The sequence below is a fragment of the Solenopsis invicta genome, chromosome 4, assembly GCF_016802725.1.
Source record: "Solenopsis invicta isolate M01_SB chromosome 4, UNIL_Sinv_3.0, whole genome shotgun sequence".
In the NCBI taxonomy this organism is placed as follows: domain Eukaryota; kingdom Metazoa; phylum Arthropoda; class Insecta; order Hymenoptera; family Formicidae; genus Solenopsis; species Solenopsis invicta.
The window spans coordinates 548888-565652 of NC_052667.1; the positions used below are offsets into that span (position 1 = coordinate 548888).

The 16765-nt window shown below is 43.5% G+C and overlaps 1 protein-coding gene across 8 annotated transcripts in view; it reads right to left on the reverse strand.

Moving 5' to 3' along the window:
* LOC105195834 (homeobox protein homothorax) overlaps positions 1 to 16765 on the reverse strand; it is a 387950-nt gene that overhangs the window by 239167 nt on the left and 132018 nt on the right. The gene's annotated exons all lie outside the window — the stretch shown is intronic.

A 16765-nucleotide genomic window follows, 5' to 3' on the forward strand; every position in this document is an offset into this window, starting at 1 on the left:
TTTGTTTTCTCAGGGCAGACCGAATCAGATGAGATCATTCGCGTATCGCATGGTACAACAAACATTGTTGAATATTTGCAAGAACTTTCGCCTAGATATAAAATTTTCTCCATTGAAACAAACAATTAAAACTAATCGATGCATATGTCAAAGATCTTAAATACATTAAAAACTATTCCGTTATAATTGCTATTACTATATCTAAATACATAATCAATATCGTTACCGAAAAAAATCTCCAAGCAAATTTCTTAATTTATCAAATAAATCTATTTGTATAATATTATATCTATATAATTTTCCATATATTTTATCACATAAAAGCAAAATTACATTTATCGCATTTGGTATAATCCGTTAATGAAGTGTTTCGTCGATCGAATAGGAAATTGTTATCAAGTTTAAAGTGACAGTGTCATCAGCACACATGCGACATTGATGCGAAAGACAGAATGCGGGCAAAATTCAACGACGATCTTGCACGTCTCTCCCATAGTTACATCGCCAATGACGTTAACAGACGTGTCATTAAAGGGCGACGAAGAACAACCTTGCATGACATCGCGTCGCGTAATCATCACACGAGATTCTCACGTATGGACAAACGTTCCCTCGAAACGACGATAGGGCTGCAGAATAAACAAGACGAATATGAAAGAGCGTCGAAGAACACGTGATCTAAGCAAGGGAAAAGAAGGAAAACGCGCCGTCTGGATGAGAGGAGGGAGGGGTTATGGTTTTCGTAAATTCGCTACGCAAGTCGGCCGCAAAATCAGGAATGAATGAAGAAATGACACAATGCAACGTGTTGCAGACGGCCGACAGAATCGTCGCCATTCCCCTTCGAATTCTGTCGCAGCGACGCGTCTCCCCCGAAATCCGTCCGACTGGAACCATTCACCACCGTTCGCGAAGGAAAAAAAAGGTCGTGGAGGAGGGAATATAAAAAAGGAGGGGGACACAGCAAAGGGGAAGAGGAAGACAGAAAGGAAGAAGCAGGTCCTCATTCTAAAGCGAGCGGCGATGCGTGGCAGCGGCAGCGGCAGCGGCAGAGCCAGAACCGACTGGGTGGTTCTTTCCCCCTTCATTGTATCGAGATCCACACGTACTGTGCGTAAAGGACATAGGGCTAGGCATAGAATGGTATCTGCATGTGACGGATCGCCGTTGCAGGGATCCGTCAAGAGTCATCCGGATGCGGGGTCCTAACTTTTATTTCGGTCTCAGCCAATGTTAAAGCTTCTATCAAAAAGTAGCAAATTTATTCTACGCGTACAGGTGTCATGAATTTCCTTTTCTCGCACTCGACGTTTTCTATTCTTCTTCTCAAATGTATATAGAGTATCTAACGTTCACATTGGTTACGAAAAAATAAAATTTATTCAAACGTAAAATAAATTAAAAAAAAAAATTTTAGTTAATTAATCTCGACTCATTCAACAATTGTGTTTTTTTTCCTACATTCATTTTTGCGGGTTTAAATAATTTTATTGAGTTATGAATAAAAAAATAATTTTTTAAAAATTATAGTTATAAAAAGCCGCATGTTATATAATATCTAAAAACAGCGATGAGTTTATTCTATAAGCTATTTCCTACTCAAATTACACAAACGCTTGTCTCCCACGCCATTCTCTAGTTAATACTTCTAGATTAAGATCGATTAAATCGTTTTATGTAACGCGATACGTTTAGAATTCAGTATATGTTGTTGCATTTCCCCAGACGCCTTTATTAATGAACATTTTCTTACAGACCCATAACTTTATCAGTAAAAATAATAATCACACAGTTTGCAATTTTCAAGAAGATATTTAGCGATTAGATTGATCTAATCGGAATAAACAAGCTGTAACGAATTTCACGGGACTTTTATAAACGGTGCATTTCTATAAATAAATTATTGCATGATGCAGGTAAATTTATATGAATACATTTCGATGAGTCACATTTGTTTCTAATATTGCCGCAATTTCATCTCATGTTACCGTAATATCATAATCACGAATCTAATGAAATATAAGCCAAAGGGCAATATCCAGTTAGTTATTTTTCGTTGTAGAGAAAACTCTGACATAAGAAAAATATTTCGCGTAAACTTTCACGTATGAATATTCGTGCGCGAAACTCGATTCATTGTGATTCTTTTGGCATGGTAAGCGTAATTTCACGGTACTACCGCAGGTACTCGAGTTAGTCAGTTTCGCCTGTGCGATGAAGAAATAATAACGGCTCGCTAAATGCATGGTTATCGGGCGTAATTACATTTTATTACGCGGCAATGAGTTCACCGAAAAAATGGAAAAATGGAAAGCACCAGCCACAAGCGATTTCGCCATGTGACGTAATCGGTGTGTCTACAGCATAACGCCGACATCCCCTTCGCGTTCCAGCGCCTGTCATTTTTCCCTATCCTAACAGTTATTTCGCCAACGTTCTGCATTTTCAATCATACACGTCGGTGAGTTTCATTACCGAATCTAGAGGCATTTCTCTTCACGCGACCTCGTCTACCTCTTCGTTCGCGGCAGTTCTATATTGTAACGAGTAATCGATTGGATGCTTTCTTCATTCACGTCACGCTCGATACCGTCCCCGACATCGAAATAAATTAACAACTACCGCGCTGTGGGAAAATATTAAATTGCTCGTTTGTGAAATTCGTCTTGGTTTCAATCTCGCTTACTAGTATACCATTGCTTCAAAAATTTTTTGTAGCACTTTCTGCTATTACAATACAGCATTTTGAACAGTACAACGAATCGATGTGTCGATCCTGAAAAAAAAAACGCAAAAGAATGCTTTCATCGTAACAATATCTCTACTAGTGAAACAGTAAGATGATGTATCGACTCGTTAAGTTAAGCCGTTCGAATTTAACTGTAAGTCCTTAACGAGATAAAGCCACGTTCCTTCGTGCACTCTTGACAGGACTGCGTTTACGCCGTACAAGCAATAAAAGTCACATCGAGGCCGGCAAAGTCGACAAGAGACCACCGACAAAAAATGTCAGTCCGCCTGCGACCGTGTTACTGAGGTTCGGGTTGCGGAGGAACGTTGCGGAGGTTCCTCGTATCTCCATCCTCCTCCCTCACGATCTCGTGAGAATCTGGAGGGCGTCTTTTTCACTCGTCTGCTCCTCGACTCCTCCGTAAAATGCGCGTGACGTGCGCGCACGCGGCCCTCCTTTACGGCCGTACTTTGTGGTTTTCGAAAAGTTTCTTACGTTACCGCTCCACCGCCGCCGCGCCGCGCCGCGCCGCGCCGCGCCGCGCTGCGCCGTGGTGACGGCAGTGGTCACAGTGGTTCTCGCTTTGCCAAGTAACCACTCGACGAAGGATAAAAAAGTAAAGCACTCTCGCAAGGTGCTATATGTATTGCCCCTCCCCCCTCCCCCGCCCCACAAAAAATATCTATTTTTACAACAATAGAATTTTTTAAATCGTCATACAGTGTGCAAGGTCATTAAATATCATCGCGAAACGAATCGAAAAATCAGATCAGTCATGTTCTCGTCCATGACACGATTAATTAAAGTCGTAGTAATCTGAAATTGGTGTCGATTGGAGCGTATTTTAGCACTCGCGATTTACGACTCGAGAAAATGTTTTTTTCGGCTAGACAAAAAGTTGACTGCCATTCCGGTGTTGTCACACAGTAAAGATGCATCTCTCATTCGGAGCCTTACTCTACCCGTGCCAGCTTTCTTCCGTTCCAATACACACGTACATTTACATATTCTCGCAAGTGCATGGCTGCGTGCGCGTGCATGCGTGCGTAAGCGCCTCCGCTCGTGCACCCAGCGAAATCACGCACCAACACTCGCGCCGCGAACGAGCGTACGCCTTCGTGAGTCGCGGGTCTCGGGCTCTGCGGTTATTTTAACAACGTGGCAATCTCTTTGTAGACCACACGCTTGTAAACTAAGAATGAAGTCTGTTCGGCAGTGGAAGAGGCAAAAAGAACCGTCTTCTCTCTCGTTCTCTATTTTCATTTTATTTTGTCTCTTTGCAAAGGAATTCGATCGATTCAACAATTTAATGGAAATCTTATTTTTATATTATATTTATTTATTTTTTTGCCTCATGAGAGACGCTGCGCGCCGAGATCAAACAGAACCGATCGTATACTTTTTCTCTTGAGAAAAACAAGTGCAATTATTTCTATAATAATAAAAAAAATGCGATGCTTCTTTTTTACTAATAGCATTAACATGTTATAGCGTTAAATGCGGTATGTCACACAAAGATACGATCTAGAGAAGAGTTGGTCGATTGCGCGAAATGTCGCGGATAAGAAGCTGCGCGGTTAAGTCAGATGTTTATACGAATGTGCGTGAAAGTGGACGAGCGAGTAGAAGCGTCGAGGTTACGCGCGACGTGCACAAGTTCCGCACAGGGACGACACTCTCTCGCCGTTGTATTTTTGCACGTCTTTTCCCTTCTCCCGTTCCTCCTTTACCACTCTTCCCTCCTACGCGTCGTGTCGTGAGTCACGCTCTATATTTAGAGGCTCGTAGAGCGCGTATCCCGCGCTCATACTCGCGCTCGCATCGTTCAGGCATCGCAAAAATATGTCACGCTCGTCTTTATATCCGCGACGGGTCGCAGGATGATGTGTCTTTTATCCTCGTGGCCGCGATGTGTGGTCCGCTGTAAACCCGTTCGAGCGGCGACCTCCATACGGTGCGGTGCGTCGCGTCGCCTCGCGTCGCCTCGCGTCGCGGCGTTACTTCTCGTTACAAGTATCTCAGCCGAAAGTATTTTTGACCTGTCCCTAATTTGACAATATCAAACACACAATTCTAAATTTCAAGTTGCATTTTAAAAGTTAGAAAGTCATCGAGTCACAATTAGCCTACTTTCCATTTGACGTGTCTACGGTAAAATAATTTGTTCCGTAGAGAAGGTATATCAGAGGAAAATAGAGAGAAAAATTATTTGCACGCGCGAACGAACGAAATGTCATTCCACGAATTCTCAATTCGATGCAAAACGAAGGTAATCGCACAAGTGGTCGGAAAGCGCTTCTTTCGTCGCCTATGAACGGAGAACACAAGAAGAATACCAAAGCCGCGCATTTAAAGCCAGAATGCCGCGCGTAAAGGAACAATGGCTGAAACGACGGGGAGGGGTGTGTTACCACGCTACCCGCTCCACGCGGGTGGATGGGGTGGCTTTAGAGGCGAACGGCGTGACAACCCCTCTTTCTCGTCACGGCAAAGTTTCATCACCGCCACGACGCAAACTCATTCCCAACCCCTCCGGCTGAACTTCGACCAACAACTTCGGGTCTCCTCGTTTATTCCGGGTGACTGCATTTTCGTTCCATCGTGCGCGCACGGGATTGTCCTCTCTTCTTCTTCTCCTCTTGCTTTCACCGCCTACTCTACTACTCTACTACCCTGACCGATCTCTTCCCCTCTCTTTCTCTCCACCACGACGAAACGCTCTTCGGAAAATCGAGCGTGTTCTCGATCGAGATCTCTTCGAACAATCCCCGTTTTCTCATTCGGCAAGCGGCTGAGTGCTAAAAGTTGTTTCGCAATTACAAAAAGTTGGCAATTTCACACATCTTTTCCCTTTTATTGCCAAAATTATTTGAAAAATTTTCTGCCGCTTAAATCTCACGAGATCTGTTGAAGACCAATGTGATCGACCGCGCGGCGTCCTCATTTAGTACGCGGTAAGAACATTTTGCGCAAAATGCGAAGCCGAGTAGCTAGAAAGGGTCTACACAAGAGTCTGAAAGCTGGCTGAAGGGTCCGATGGGAAAGCACGAAATAGGATGAGGAAGAGGAAGAGGAGAGAAGCGAAAGAGCCGAAGACGATCGTTTGCGCGCGCGGTAAAAGGGTGCGCGGAAAGGAAGATGTTAGGAGCAAGGGAAGAATTAGCTAATGGCGCACGATGAATCCGTAATGGGTTTGCGCTGTTCCTGGCGCCGCATCGGGATTTGAACGAGTTCGCTCGCCCATCCTCGCGCGACGTGGAAAGCCGTAGAAGGACTGCCGAGGAAGCAGCAACGAGTCGACGCCTCGCGTAGGCGAGAGGGAAGATACGTGGTGCACGCTGGGGCGTGTAATACCCCAAGGAATGCGGAGAGAAGATGGAAGTACAGATAGGAAAGCGCTCGTCGGAAGTCGGCTGTGAGGGGAAGAGAAAAAGAGAGACCGGCAAAAGGGGTGACTTGGCTTGCCTTGCTTCGCCTCGCCTCGCGCCGCGCCACTCCGCGCGGAGAATTTGAACGCGGCGCGGCGAGATTCTCTAACTCTCCTACAACGAAATGATACTTATTATGCTCGACAAGTACCATTCTTTCACCTATCGTGATCAAAAAATCCCCGTAAATATTTCGCACAAATTAAAATATCAAAAATAAAATATGTGAAATAATTAATTTCATTGATATAAATGTATCAACGCTCAGACCACTCGATCATTACGATCTATCGTGCGAATGTGTGACAACGATTTATGCAAGGAAAGACGCGAGGCGTCTTCAAACAGAAGTTATCGGAACAAAGTAGCGACCCTGGCCGAATTCCTCATCGGGACATCGCATCGTCGCCAACTAACTGCGCTTCTCCGCGCCAAAGCGTATTACGACTTTAAGTGACGCGAGAATGGCGCGTTTTACGTACCATACGGTACCAGGCGATGCTATCGTTCAAGAGAAACATATTCTTTCCCGGCTGGTCCTTGGGCACCGAACGGCGGGAGTCATGCCCGTTAGTCCTCGGCGCGGAAGAGTGTCTCGTAAGGATAAGATTTTACTGCCACCGCGAGCATAAAGTCGAAAAGAATACGTTTCGACGAGGCGTCACGTGAGGTTCCCCTTCGGGAGACCAAAACGATTTACGAGCATCGTCATGGATAGGAGAAGCGAGATACGAAGTGAGACAAACTGTGCGCGGCTCGAAATCGACGAAATCGCGATCAAGTCGCTCTCACGATTCGATATCCGTTGCATAAATATCCAAATCGCGATATATGCAATTAGCAAAAGAGAAGAGCGAGTGATCGAACGATCCATAAACCTAAGAGTTAAGATCGTTTGTCCGTGGCTGGATAGTGTTAATCTACGGCTTTTAGATTTCGACGCTCGTTAAGTTTTTACGGGCTACATCGTTACAACGCGTTTAGGACTACCAGTAGTATCCGAATAACTATGTTATACGGCTATTTATTATTTCTTGACATGCGACATTTATCGAAGATGTAAAACGGTGAACACGGTTGCGTGCTTTTCAACGTTTTCTTTTTATTAAAACTAATGATTATTATCGCTAATTTGCACCACTTGCTTGACGGATGTTACAAGAGTACTTTTCCTTCTTCATCTTCTTTTTTTTTCGAGGGGAATGGATACTTCTATGAAATTTGCGGAAATTCTGCAACATCGAATAATGACTTAGAATATGGGCATGGCCATTTAGCCCAACAGCTTTTTTTCGTACCGCGTGAACAATAAAGAATGTTCGAGGAACTCGAGCTAAAGTGTCTTTTCAGGAGTGCATCGGCGCCGATTGGCTTTCGTGGCAGACTTCGTGGTAATTCGTGGCTGATCTACTAACCGGCTGACAGGAAGGAAAGAATCTCGGTGCTTCCCAGAAGACAATCAAAGGAGCTCCAGCGTGGCGGCGTGGCCGAGCCATTTGGGCATGACGAGAGACTTAAAAAATACAAACTACGTCAATACGCACGCGAGCCGACTAGGGACAACCCGGTTGGTTTGGGTTATCTTACGTGCTCCAAACAGCTGTCGGACAGAGGTGCTCAACCGCGACGATGTAAATTATAATATACATCGAACGTCATTATAATTGCACCTCTCTGCCATTCGTTCAAAATCAATGTTCGTTCACAATAATACTATTAGACTTGTGCCAAATTATTAACAGTGAAATATTAAGTAACAAAACTTTGTTTTTTTTTTCAAAGATTATTCAAACAAAATAAAGGATAATAATGTGCGCTACGTGCAATTAAAGTCAGTCCGAGCTGGTCTTCCTAGTTCGCTTCCTATTCGATGAACAGGAATGCTGTATATCCTTTATTTACCGTATATAGTCTCGCGTGATGGGCATACGCTGCTACCAACGAAGAAAATTTACTGCATGCAATGAACCGGCTGTAACCCTTTCCTCTGCTGCAATCACTGCCTCCTCCTTCACCGATACAGTATCGGTAACCGCGCGAAGCTGACTCTCGAAGAGTGACGGGCGCGCAACTCGCATTATTCATTATAACACTTTCGACAAGTCGTATTTTTGACGCATAAACAGTTCCCTCTGATCCATTATTTCCCGACATCATTCTCCGATCATTGCTTCCGAGGCACGCAACGATCTACTTGCTAGGGAAAACGTTTCTTGACGAGTGCAATAATAAATGCAAAAAATGCAACACTTTATTTAATTACACCTTAACAAAAATTATTCATAAATATTATTGAAATGTCGTATAAATCGTTTTCCCTTCCTCCCTTCCTTTGTATGTATCTGAATAAAAATTCTATACTTGGTCCGAAATTGGTAAAGAACAAAAGTAAAATCGTGTCAGATAAGACAGATATGTATTCGCTATTTTTTCATTATTAATTGCAATCGACGGATACTGTCGGTTGCTTTCAATGTGTAATATTCGGCACGATGCGCGATGCAAGAAAATGAAATGTAACGATGAGACATTAATAAAAAAAAAGTGAGATGAAAAAAAGGAAGAAGCGTGCATCGCCTCTACCAGCAGAAAATTTACGATCGACTCTCGTCAACACCCCGGGGGTTCCGGGGGAACAGCAAAAAAGGAGGTGTTTCCGATAAACTGGTACCGGCGAACTACGGCATATGACTGCATCGTGAGAAAAGATAAGCCTCACGCTCGACCGAAAGTATACGTACACATATCTCGAACGCTACAAAGCGTAATTAATGTCGTGTTAGAGTTATAAGATTTCCGACGGCCTGATAACGGTTGACGAATGGCCTCGCGAAAGAATCGGAACGTCCCCGCGAGTAACGTGGCCTTTCGCGATAAAACGGGAGATTCTCGCAAAATCGTTTATCGTTGCATTGTCATCGCGAACATCGTGAAACGTAGTTTCCATTGGTCAGTCACTTGCGTCAACTTACGCAGAATATTTCAGTAAATGCAATACAAGATCAACACGAATTTTAATATCCTATCTTTGTTTCTACGTAATTTTGAGTTGGCTACTAATCTCCTGAATTTATATTATTATTAATTTTCGTTTAAAAACAAAATAAAAATTTCTATAGAGAGATTAGCGTTAAATCTTTGTCAAGGAAGGAAATTCGTAACAATTTTCAGGGTTGTGATTACGAAACGCTAAAGCACGCATCTATCGATCGTGAAACGCATTATCGATCACCAGTTTTGCAATCCTGGTTCGCCTCAGTGAAAAAGGATCTCGCGTGCGATTCTCTGGATTCGTGCACGCTCCATCGAGCGCAGTAATACGGCTCCGAATCGTGTAATAAAAATGCGCACGCTCGATGAAAAGCTGACGGTGCGCGAGGGAGAATTGCAGCTGAAATCGACACGGCCAAGCGGGAGCGTTTGATAATGCGGCCATCGATAGCCCAACTAGATTTGGCAATCGTGCGTAATTGCGCCGATATTTCACATAAGCCGCTTAATTGATTTTTCTGCGGGCCGCATGTAGCGTTCGCGCACGCGAGAGATAAAGAGAGAACGCGAGAGAGGATTGAATTTACGACTATTTTTAAATCACCCGGAATATACCGACGTTTATTAGGATGCCGATGAAACGAGGTAGAGAGGTAAATATCCAGAAATTTGCTCTTGGCAAACGGCCAATAAATAATATTGCGTGCGCTTATTTGTTTTTGTTGATTACCGCTACGATTATTTACACACATTGGCAATACGCAGGAAAATAACATTAAAAAAAAAAAAAAAAAAACAGAACTCGCTCTAATGTGCAACATGGAAAATTATCCGCAGTTTAATTTGCCTATGCCGGGGCTCGATGGGCGGCAGGATATTTTAGCTAACACTAACGAAACGAAAAATAGAGAATCCGTGGATGCCTTTCGAATAGCAAAATTTCTCTCTGTTGCATTACATTACGATCGAGTGTTTGTCAAGTCCGACCTGTGACTTAATCATTATCCGTTATTCAAAGAATGAATCGACCAGATGGTAAACGTCCCGCGTGTTCAACATATTTTACAGCGCAGCAATTGCGGCTCGCTGACGTAGGTCTATTCGCGCCTATCGGATGCGACAGATAAGGAAATTTTTTTTCTCTCATCACCCAGAGACCGCCAGACCGCGCGCGGAGCAGCGGCACAACTACCAAGAAGAATCGACCAGGAAAGAAGATAACGAGTAACACTCGACGAGCCGCGTCGCCGTCGCTCAAATCAATGAACTCTGACGAGTCACCATTCGGTAGAAACGCGGTTGCGCGGTTGCGCGGTTGCAAAAATTACGGAGATTAGAGGCATAGTAAACAATAATATTAATGAGAGAGTGCCAGCCGTGCTGTCACGTCCGCAGTTACGAACCGTCCCGAGAGCCATCGATACCCCGCGCACGAGTGACACGAGTTTATTATTCATTAACATGCCAATTAACTTTGGTATCGCGGTGTCCGGCCTCGGTTTCTCCCCTGCCCGGCTGCGTCTCATAAACTTTGTACACGACGTGTCGTTGCAAATGTACACATTTCATAATTTAATCGCTTCCTAGTGCCATCTGCGCGCTATCGATCACTCGCCTGCATAAGTTGAGAACCTCTCACCGTTGCGGTTTCGATAATAATAAGGCGTATTACGCCAATTTCTGCAGTTAGCTCTCGGATGTTCCCGATTCGTAACGGGCTATTAAATCGTTCACTGTATGATTTGCCATCGCCATTTGCGAAATGCAACACTGTAATAATTGCTATTTTCGTTCAATTATTTTCTTTGAATTTAAAGAATAAATTACAATCATTTATTTCTAATGTAACTTGTATGATGTATGCTAGTAGGAAGAATCGCGCGTCGAATCTTCTTTTTTTGTTTTTTTTTTTTCGAAAAAATCTTCCTTATTTATATGTAAGATCAGAAGCAAACAAGTTTTCTGCCGGGCAATGGAAAAGACTCTTGTCTCGTATTCAATGACGTTTTACATAGGACTGAAATGTCCTTAGGATAAGGAAAAAAACAAAAGATAAAGATGCAAAAGTTTACAACATGAAGGCCTCATTATGCTGCGAGAGAGAAAAAGAGATGTGCCAGAGGGACTAATGCGGGGGAAGAGAGTTGTACGTAGAAGGGGGCAAAATGAGAAAAAAGCCACTGGCCGATAACCGACCGATACTCTCTCCGCCGCTTGCTGAAAACACAGAAAACAGAGAATCAACCTCATTACTTCTATCTCCCTCCTTCAATACCCCTTTCTCTCGCGTCCTCTCCTCCATATAAGCCGATTTCCAGGAATTTCTCGTGATCTTTGGTCCCCGTACACGCTTTAACACGCTCGCCCTCCCCCCACCTCCCCCCACCCCTATTGCCAGCCCTCGTCGTCACTTTGCCTCCTTGCCTCTTTCTTCTTCGACCGACACACGCCCGATAGTTGTCAGAAAACGAGGGATATCTCATTTTTTCTCCTTTTCTCGCGCACTATACTCTCCCTTTCCACGCATTGCGAGGAAAGGAGAGAACAATCGAGAGGCGAGAAAAAGCCAAGACGGTGGAGGCCAAGTCGACGAACCGTCGATTAAGGATCTCTCGAAAGACACGGAAAGTCGAACGTCGAAGGTTGTTACGAAGGGACAGTCGTCGGGTTGACAGGACCCGTTCCAGCCGAATCGAAAGACCCAATCTGCTCGAAAGTGTCCGAATACGAAAAAAAGAGCGGAAGACTCTCTCTCTCTCTCTCTCTCTCTCTCTGTTTGCTTGTCGTTCGAGCGATAGTGCGTATTCTAAAGATAGAAGGATCGATCGATACCAGCATGAGATCGTTTCAGAGATGTGGTAAGCCATGTCCAAGTGAGATGTTAATCGTGATGCTCTGTTAACTTAACGAAAGACTAAAAACGTCTCGTAATGTAATTAAGTAGTTGTCTCTTTTGATATTTTTCACGACAAAATAATAAGTCGAATCTTAGAGATACCAGTATCAACTCATTCAATTTCATTTTGCGAGTAGCAGCAAATTTCAATTTCATGTTCATTAATATTTAAATATATTTTATCCGCGTATCTCTCTAAATGCTTTTGAAAAAATATTCACCAATGCCGATTAGATAGCAGATGATTTAAAACAACTGTCATCATCTACACAAAGTATGTTTAACGATCGTACTACGTACTATGTCTGTATGTTTATGATCGTCGAGTGTGATACTATTAATGACGCAAAGACAAAAAAAGAAACTATAGATGACCATCGATGCGTAGTGGTACGAAACATTATCGTTTCCTTTAGAAAAAGAACGCTTGCGCGTCGAGGAGGGCTTGTTTGAGGCATATTTGGTCAGCAAGGTGAAGAGGAAATTAACGCTTGTTCGTTGACAAAAAGTAAAAATTGCAGAGTATCACACGCGAGATAAATTTTATGAGACTCTGTACGACTCTGTCGCCGTATGTGCAGGTATATTTACCTCGTTCATAACACACGGCGCGCGGCGCGGCGCATAGTTCCTCGAGGCCGTGTATCGCGATCGGTCAGTCAGGACGAGATAGAATCTTTTATAACCACTGCGAGGAGGAACGTGTTTATATCCGCGAGCGATTGCGACACGATATGTTAATGCCCCGAGCCGTGCTCTTCCCACGTATCGGCGGCGGCGCGGCGTGCGCGTTTCCAGCCCGTCCTGGAAAACATTCCGGACTGACACACGTGACGTCTCCATCGAAGCTTTCATGAAAGTGTCGCTGAACGATGGATGAGGCGACATAAATGTCGTGTAGCTGAACATTTAAAAAAACGAATGTCAAATGTATCGCTCACATTCTGATTTTTATTGTATATATGTCCATTGATCTAGAATAAATGTGAGGTACCAGTTTGTATCTCTCTTAAGCGACGCCGGTTTAAAGCCCAGTTTCTAACTTTTTCCAAGCAATTTTTCCGAAAGAACGTGAGTGATTCACAAATTTTTCAGCTATCAAAATAACAGACAATTTCCCGTATAATCTACTGAGAATTTAGAGAAACGTTTATCTGCTATAGCACAGAAACCGTCGGGAAATTATCGTCTAGGGAACAATAAAATACAAATAACGTTCGTCGATAATGTTGTCAGTCATCTCGCGACGAAGTGGGAGGCGATCCAAAAAAAAAAAAAAAAAAAATGTCCATGATGATATCTCGCGGCAAACAAGCTGGCACGTTAATGAGGACCCACGCAGTGCGAAAGGACGAAAAGAACTGCGAGTAGACCGAAGGGAAGAAGGAAAATGAACCCAAGCAAATACCGCGTCGTATACGCCGGATGACAACCCCGGATGTGTCGATAGCATCTCAACATTAAGTAACCAGCCAACGCAAGTTACTCGCGTTGTATGTACGAGTAAGGAAGTCTACATGCGTCAATACTCGTTATTTACGGAAGGATGAAACTCCTAAAGAGAGTTGAGCAACTTAAACAGTTGCCCATATTGTCGCAAGATGTTGCATACAGACAGTTCTTATTTAATACTTCAAGATTGCAAATTATTCTTTATCATTATATTTACAAATGCAATTGCGGTTTTGTAAAGACCGCAATTTTTTTTTTATTTTACATCAGTTTCTTCATCTTTGCTTCAAAATGTAGTCATTATTAAATTTATTAATAAATATTAAAGTATAAAACACAGTTGTCTTGGAAAACGATAGTTTGATGCAACTTTGATGATTTAAAAATCGACGAAAGAATAGAGAGAGAGCGTCGTCTTGTTTATCGGAAATGAATCGATTCGTTATATCATTTAATGGCATTTCGGAGCGCATTTACGCGACGCGATACGATGTAAGCGATTATTCGTGCGTCGCAATCGTTAATGTATTCGACACTCGTATCGTTTCCTCGCTTCTCGAAGCCCGCGGACGTGCTTTCGCGTTAATGACGTACACGTACGTGCAGCGTTGCGATTGGAAAGAGATACGAGATACGCGACGCGACATAATGGATAGTAATGCATCGCGAGTTCTTCCGATTTTTGTCAACACAATTAAAAATCACGCGTATACATGTTGAGAACAAAAGTGTCGTATCGCGTGCGCTCGCGCGCGAGATCTAATAATCTGATCTAATCTGATAATAATTCAACTAATCGATAATTATAAATGTCACCGCGCGCGACAGTCTTATCATACGACTGTGTAATTTATGATGACAGGCGCGATTTGCCTAAGCTCGATGGTGTTTCCGCGAATCTAATGTATGTCAATTAAATTCTTTTAGCACCTTTAATCGATTACAAGTTATTAAGCGAAACATGTACACTCACCTTCATCACTTCCACGCTTACTCTCGTTTTGAAAAAAAAACAATTTGCATTTCCCGAGATGTCGACGGCGCGCGGCGCGCGGCGTCGATAGGAGTAGCCTATCGGATCGCGCTTATACAAGGAAATAGAACAACAGGATAAGCGGAGAGTGTATCTCAGTGAACGTTCTCCAAACGCGCGCGCGGTGAAAGCGCCGATTGCGGATTATCATGTTCCTGTCGCTACGCAGGAGAGCCATCAATTTCTCTCTCTCTCTCTCTCTCTCTCTCTCTCTCTCTCTCTCGCGATCTCGCGTGCGTCAACGGCTGCGCTTTCTATAGTGACCACGTGCGAAACTCTCGGGTTCTACGCTCTCTCACGACAGATCTTGCGCGCGGAGATTGATATCTGGTCACGAACTAGCTGTAGCCCGTGCGCGCGATACACGCACACTCAATTCGTGGATATTAAATCTGAAGACGACTTAACATTAATACGGATGTGTGCTTATGTACGAGAGAGCGAGGAAACTTTTTGTCTTTAAAGGATTTGTCAGCTAGTAGGAAGACAATGATACATGACGTATTAAATAATACCTATTATTCCCTTCTCTTTATAAAATTCGCGTTTCCTTCCATGTTCCTAAATTTGTAATTAAACGTTCACAGAAATTTGTAATTAACATAAACACGCAAAATTTCCATTAGGCCATATTACCTGGGGGAAAAATGAAAATTGGCCAATGTTATATTGTAATTTGGAAGTAGCAGGAAGATTGTCCTACATTTAATATTTGTTCGTTCCAATATGAAAGAACGATGAAAGAACGATAACAATCTAATGATCATACGATTATACAATTCCAAAGCTTGGAAGCATATTGTTTTCTAAGAACATTAATTTAAGCTGCTTACGTCTGTATGTCAATTATCGATATACGATAGAGATAAATGGCCGATTGGGCCATTCACCTTACAAAGCAAGAGTCGCAAACTTGTACGAACAAGTGCTTAGCGGAATTAAAAGGACGGTGGGCACGCGTGTTGAAAGAAACTCGCGCGAGACCCTCGTCAACATTTTTCCGCGACAAATCTCGAGCAGCTGATTCGTATCTCGTCACGAAATGGCTGTTGCACGCACTCCATTTGCATCGTCAAATATTACGGCAACAACGAAGATGCAGTGAGACTGCTTCTTAACTTGAGCGTTACTATAACGCGCATTTTAAAAGTTACCATTCATTATTCTCTCCTCTCTCTCTCTCTTTCTCTAGTTATCAGCGGTCATCGGTCTCTTCTTCTCGCCCAATCTTTCGTTCGACACAGCCCGCGCGCGCTTATGATTGTTATTGATTAACCGTTTTGTTTCTCGCCCGTGTGCACGTATATATGTGCGTGCACGCCCGACCGAACTGGCACGCCACGCGGCACTATAATGTTGGCACGACAGAACGAATATAGAGAACGGCGGACCTTAATGAATCTTTATGGGATGATGTCGTGAACTTGTATACCCTCCGGTGACTGACTGAACCCGGTCGCGTTAACCATTGGCGCGGTTCATTCGCTGCTACCCAACTTTTCCTTTGCCACTGTCGACGAACGCGTTCTCGCTATACGCACCCTGATACGATGAATCGCGCAAAATACAGAAAGATACATTTTTCGTAATCACATCGCAACAGGATATAATACGAGCAATGAAATGCCTTTCTGCAACGAAATAGTCATGTCAAATGTAATGGGACTAAAAAAGTGGTCTTGTATGTCGCGGCTATGTAGCTTTAGAAATAAATGTTACTCGTTCAAAGGAACGAAGCGCAACAATTTATTGTTGTGCAATAATATTCTCATCGATTACGCCAATGTGAGCACATTGCTCATTAGGCTCGACGGTGGCTTCACCGCGAGTTTGCTGTTTGATGGTGTCGACGCTCGCGTCCATGTTCGTAAAATTTGAAGGGCGTGTAGAAGGGGTTTCGTGGGGTCCCGACTAGTCGCGCGTCTTGATTGTCATCAACTCGTTCGTCGCGTGATATTGTCATTAACTCGCAACTCGCCTAGTCGTCGTCACCCGCGCGAGTCGTGCCTGGACGTGCGTTTCTCGTCCCGCGCGCGCGGAAGAGACCTACTTTAAGTCCTATCGATCCGTCACGACCAATCGATCCGAAAATTTTTTACGGCTCGTCACCTACGCGAACGTGTATTTACCCGACGACGCGCGACGTCACCTTTACACCTCACACATTCAATTATTTAAAAACAAGCAACCGTGTGTAATTCATTAAAATATAAATTATGACATGTAGCGCGAAT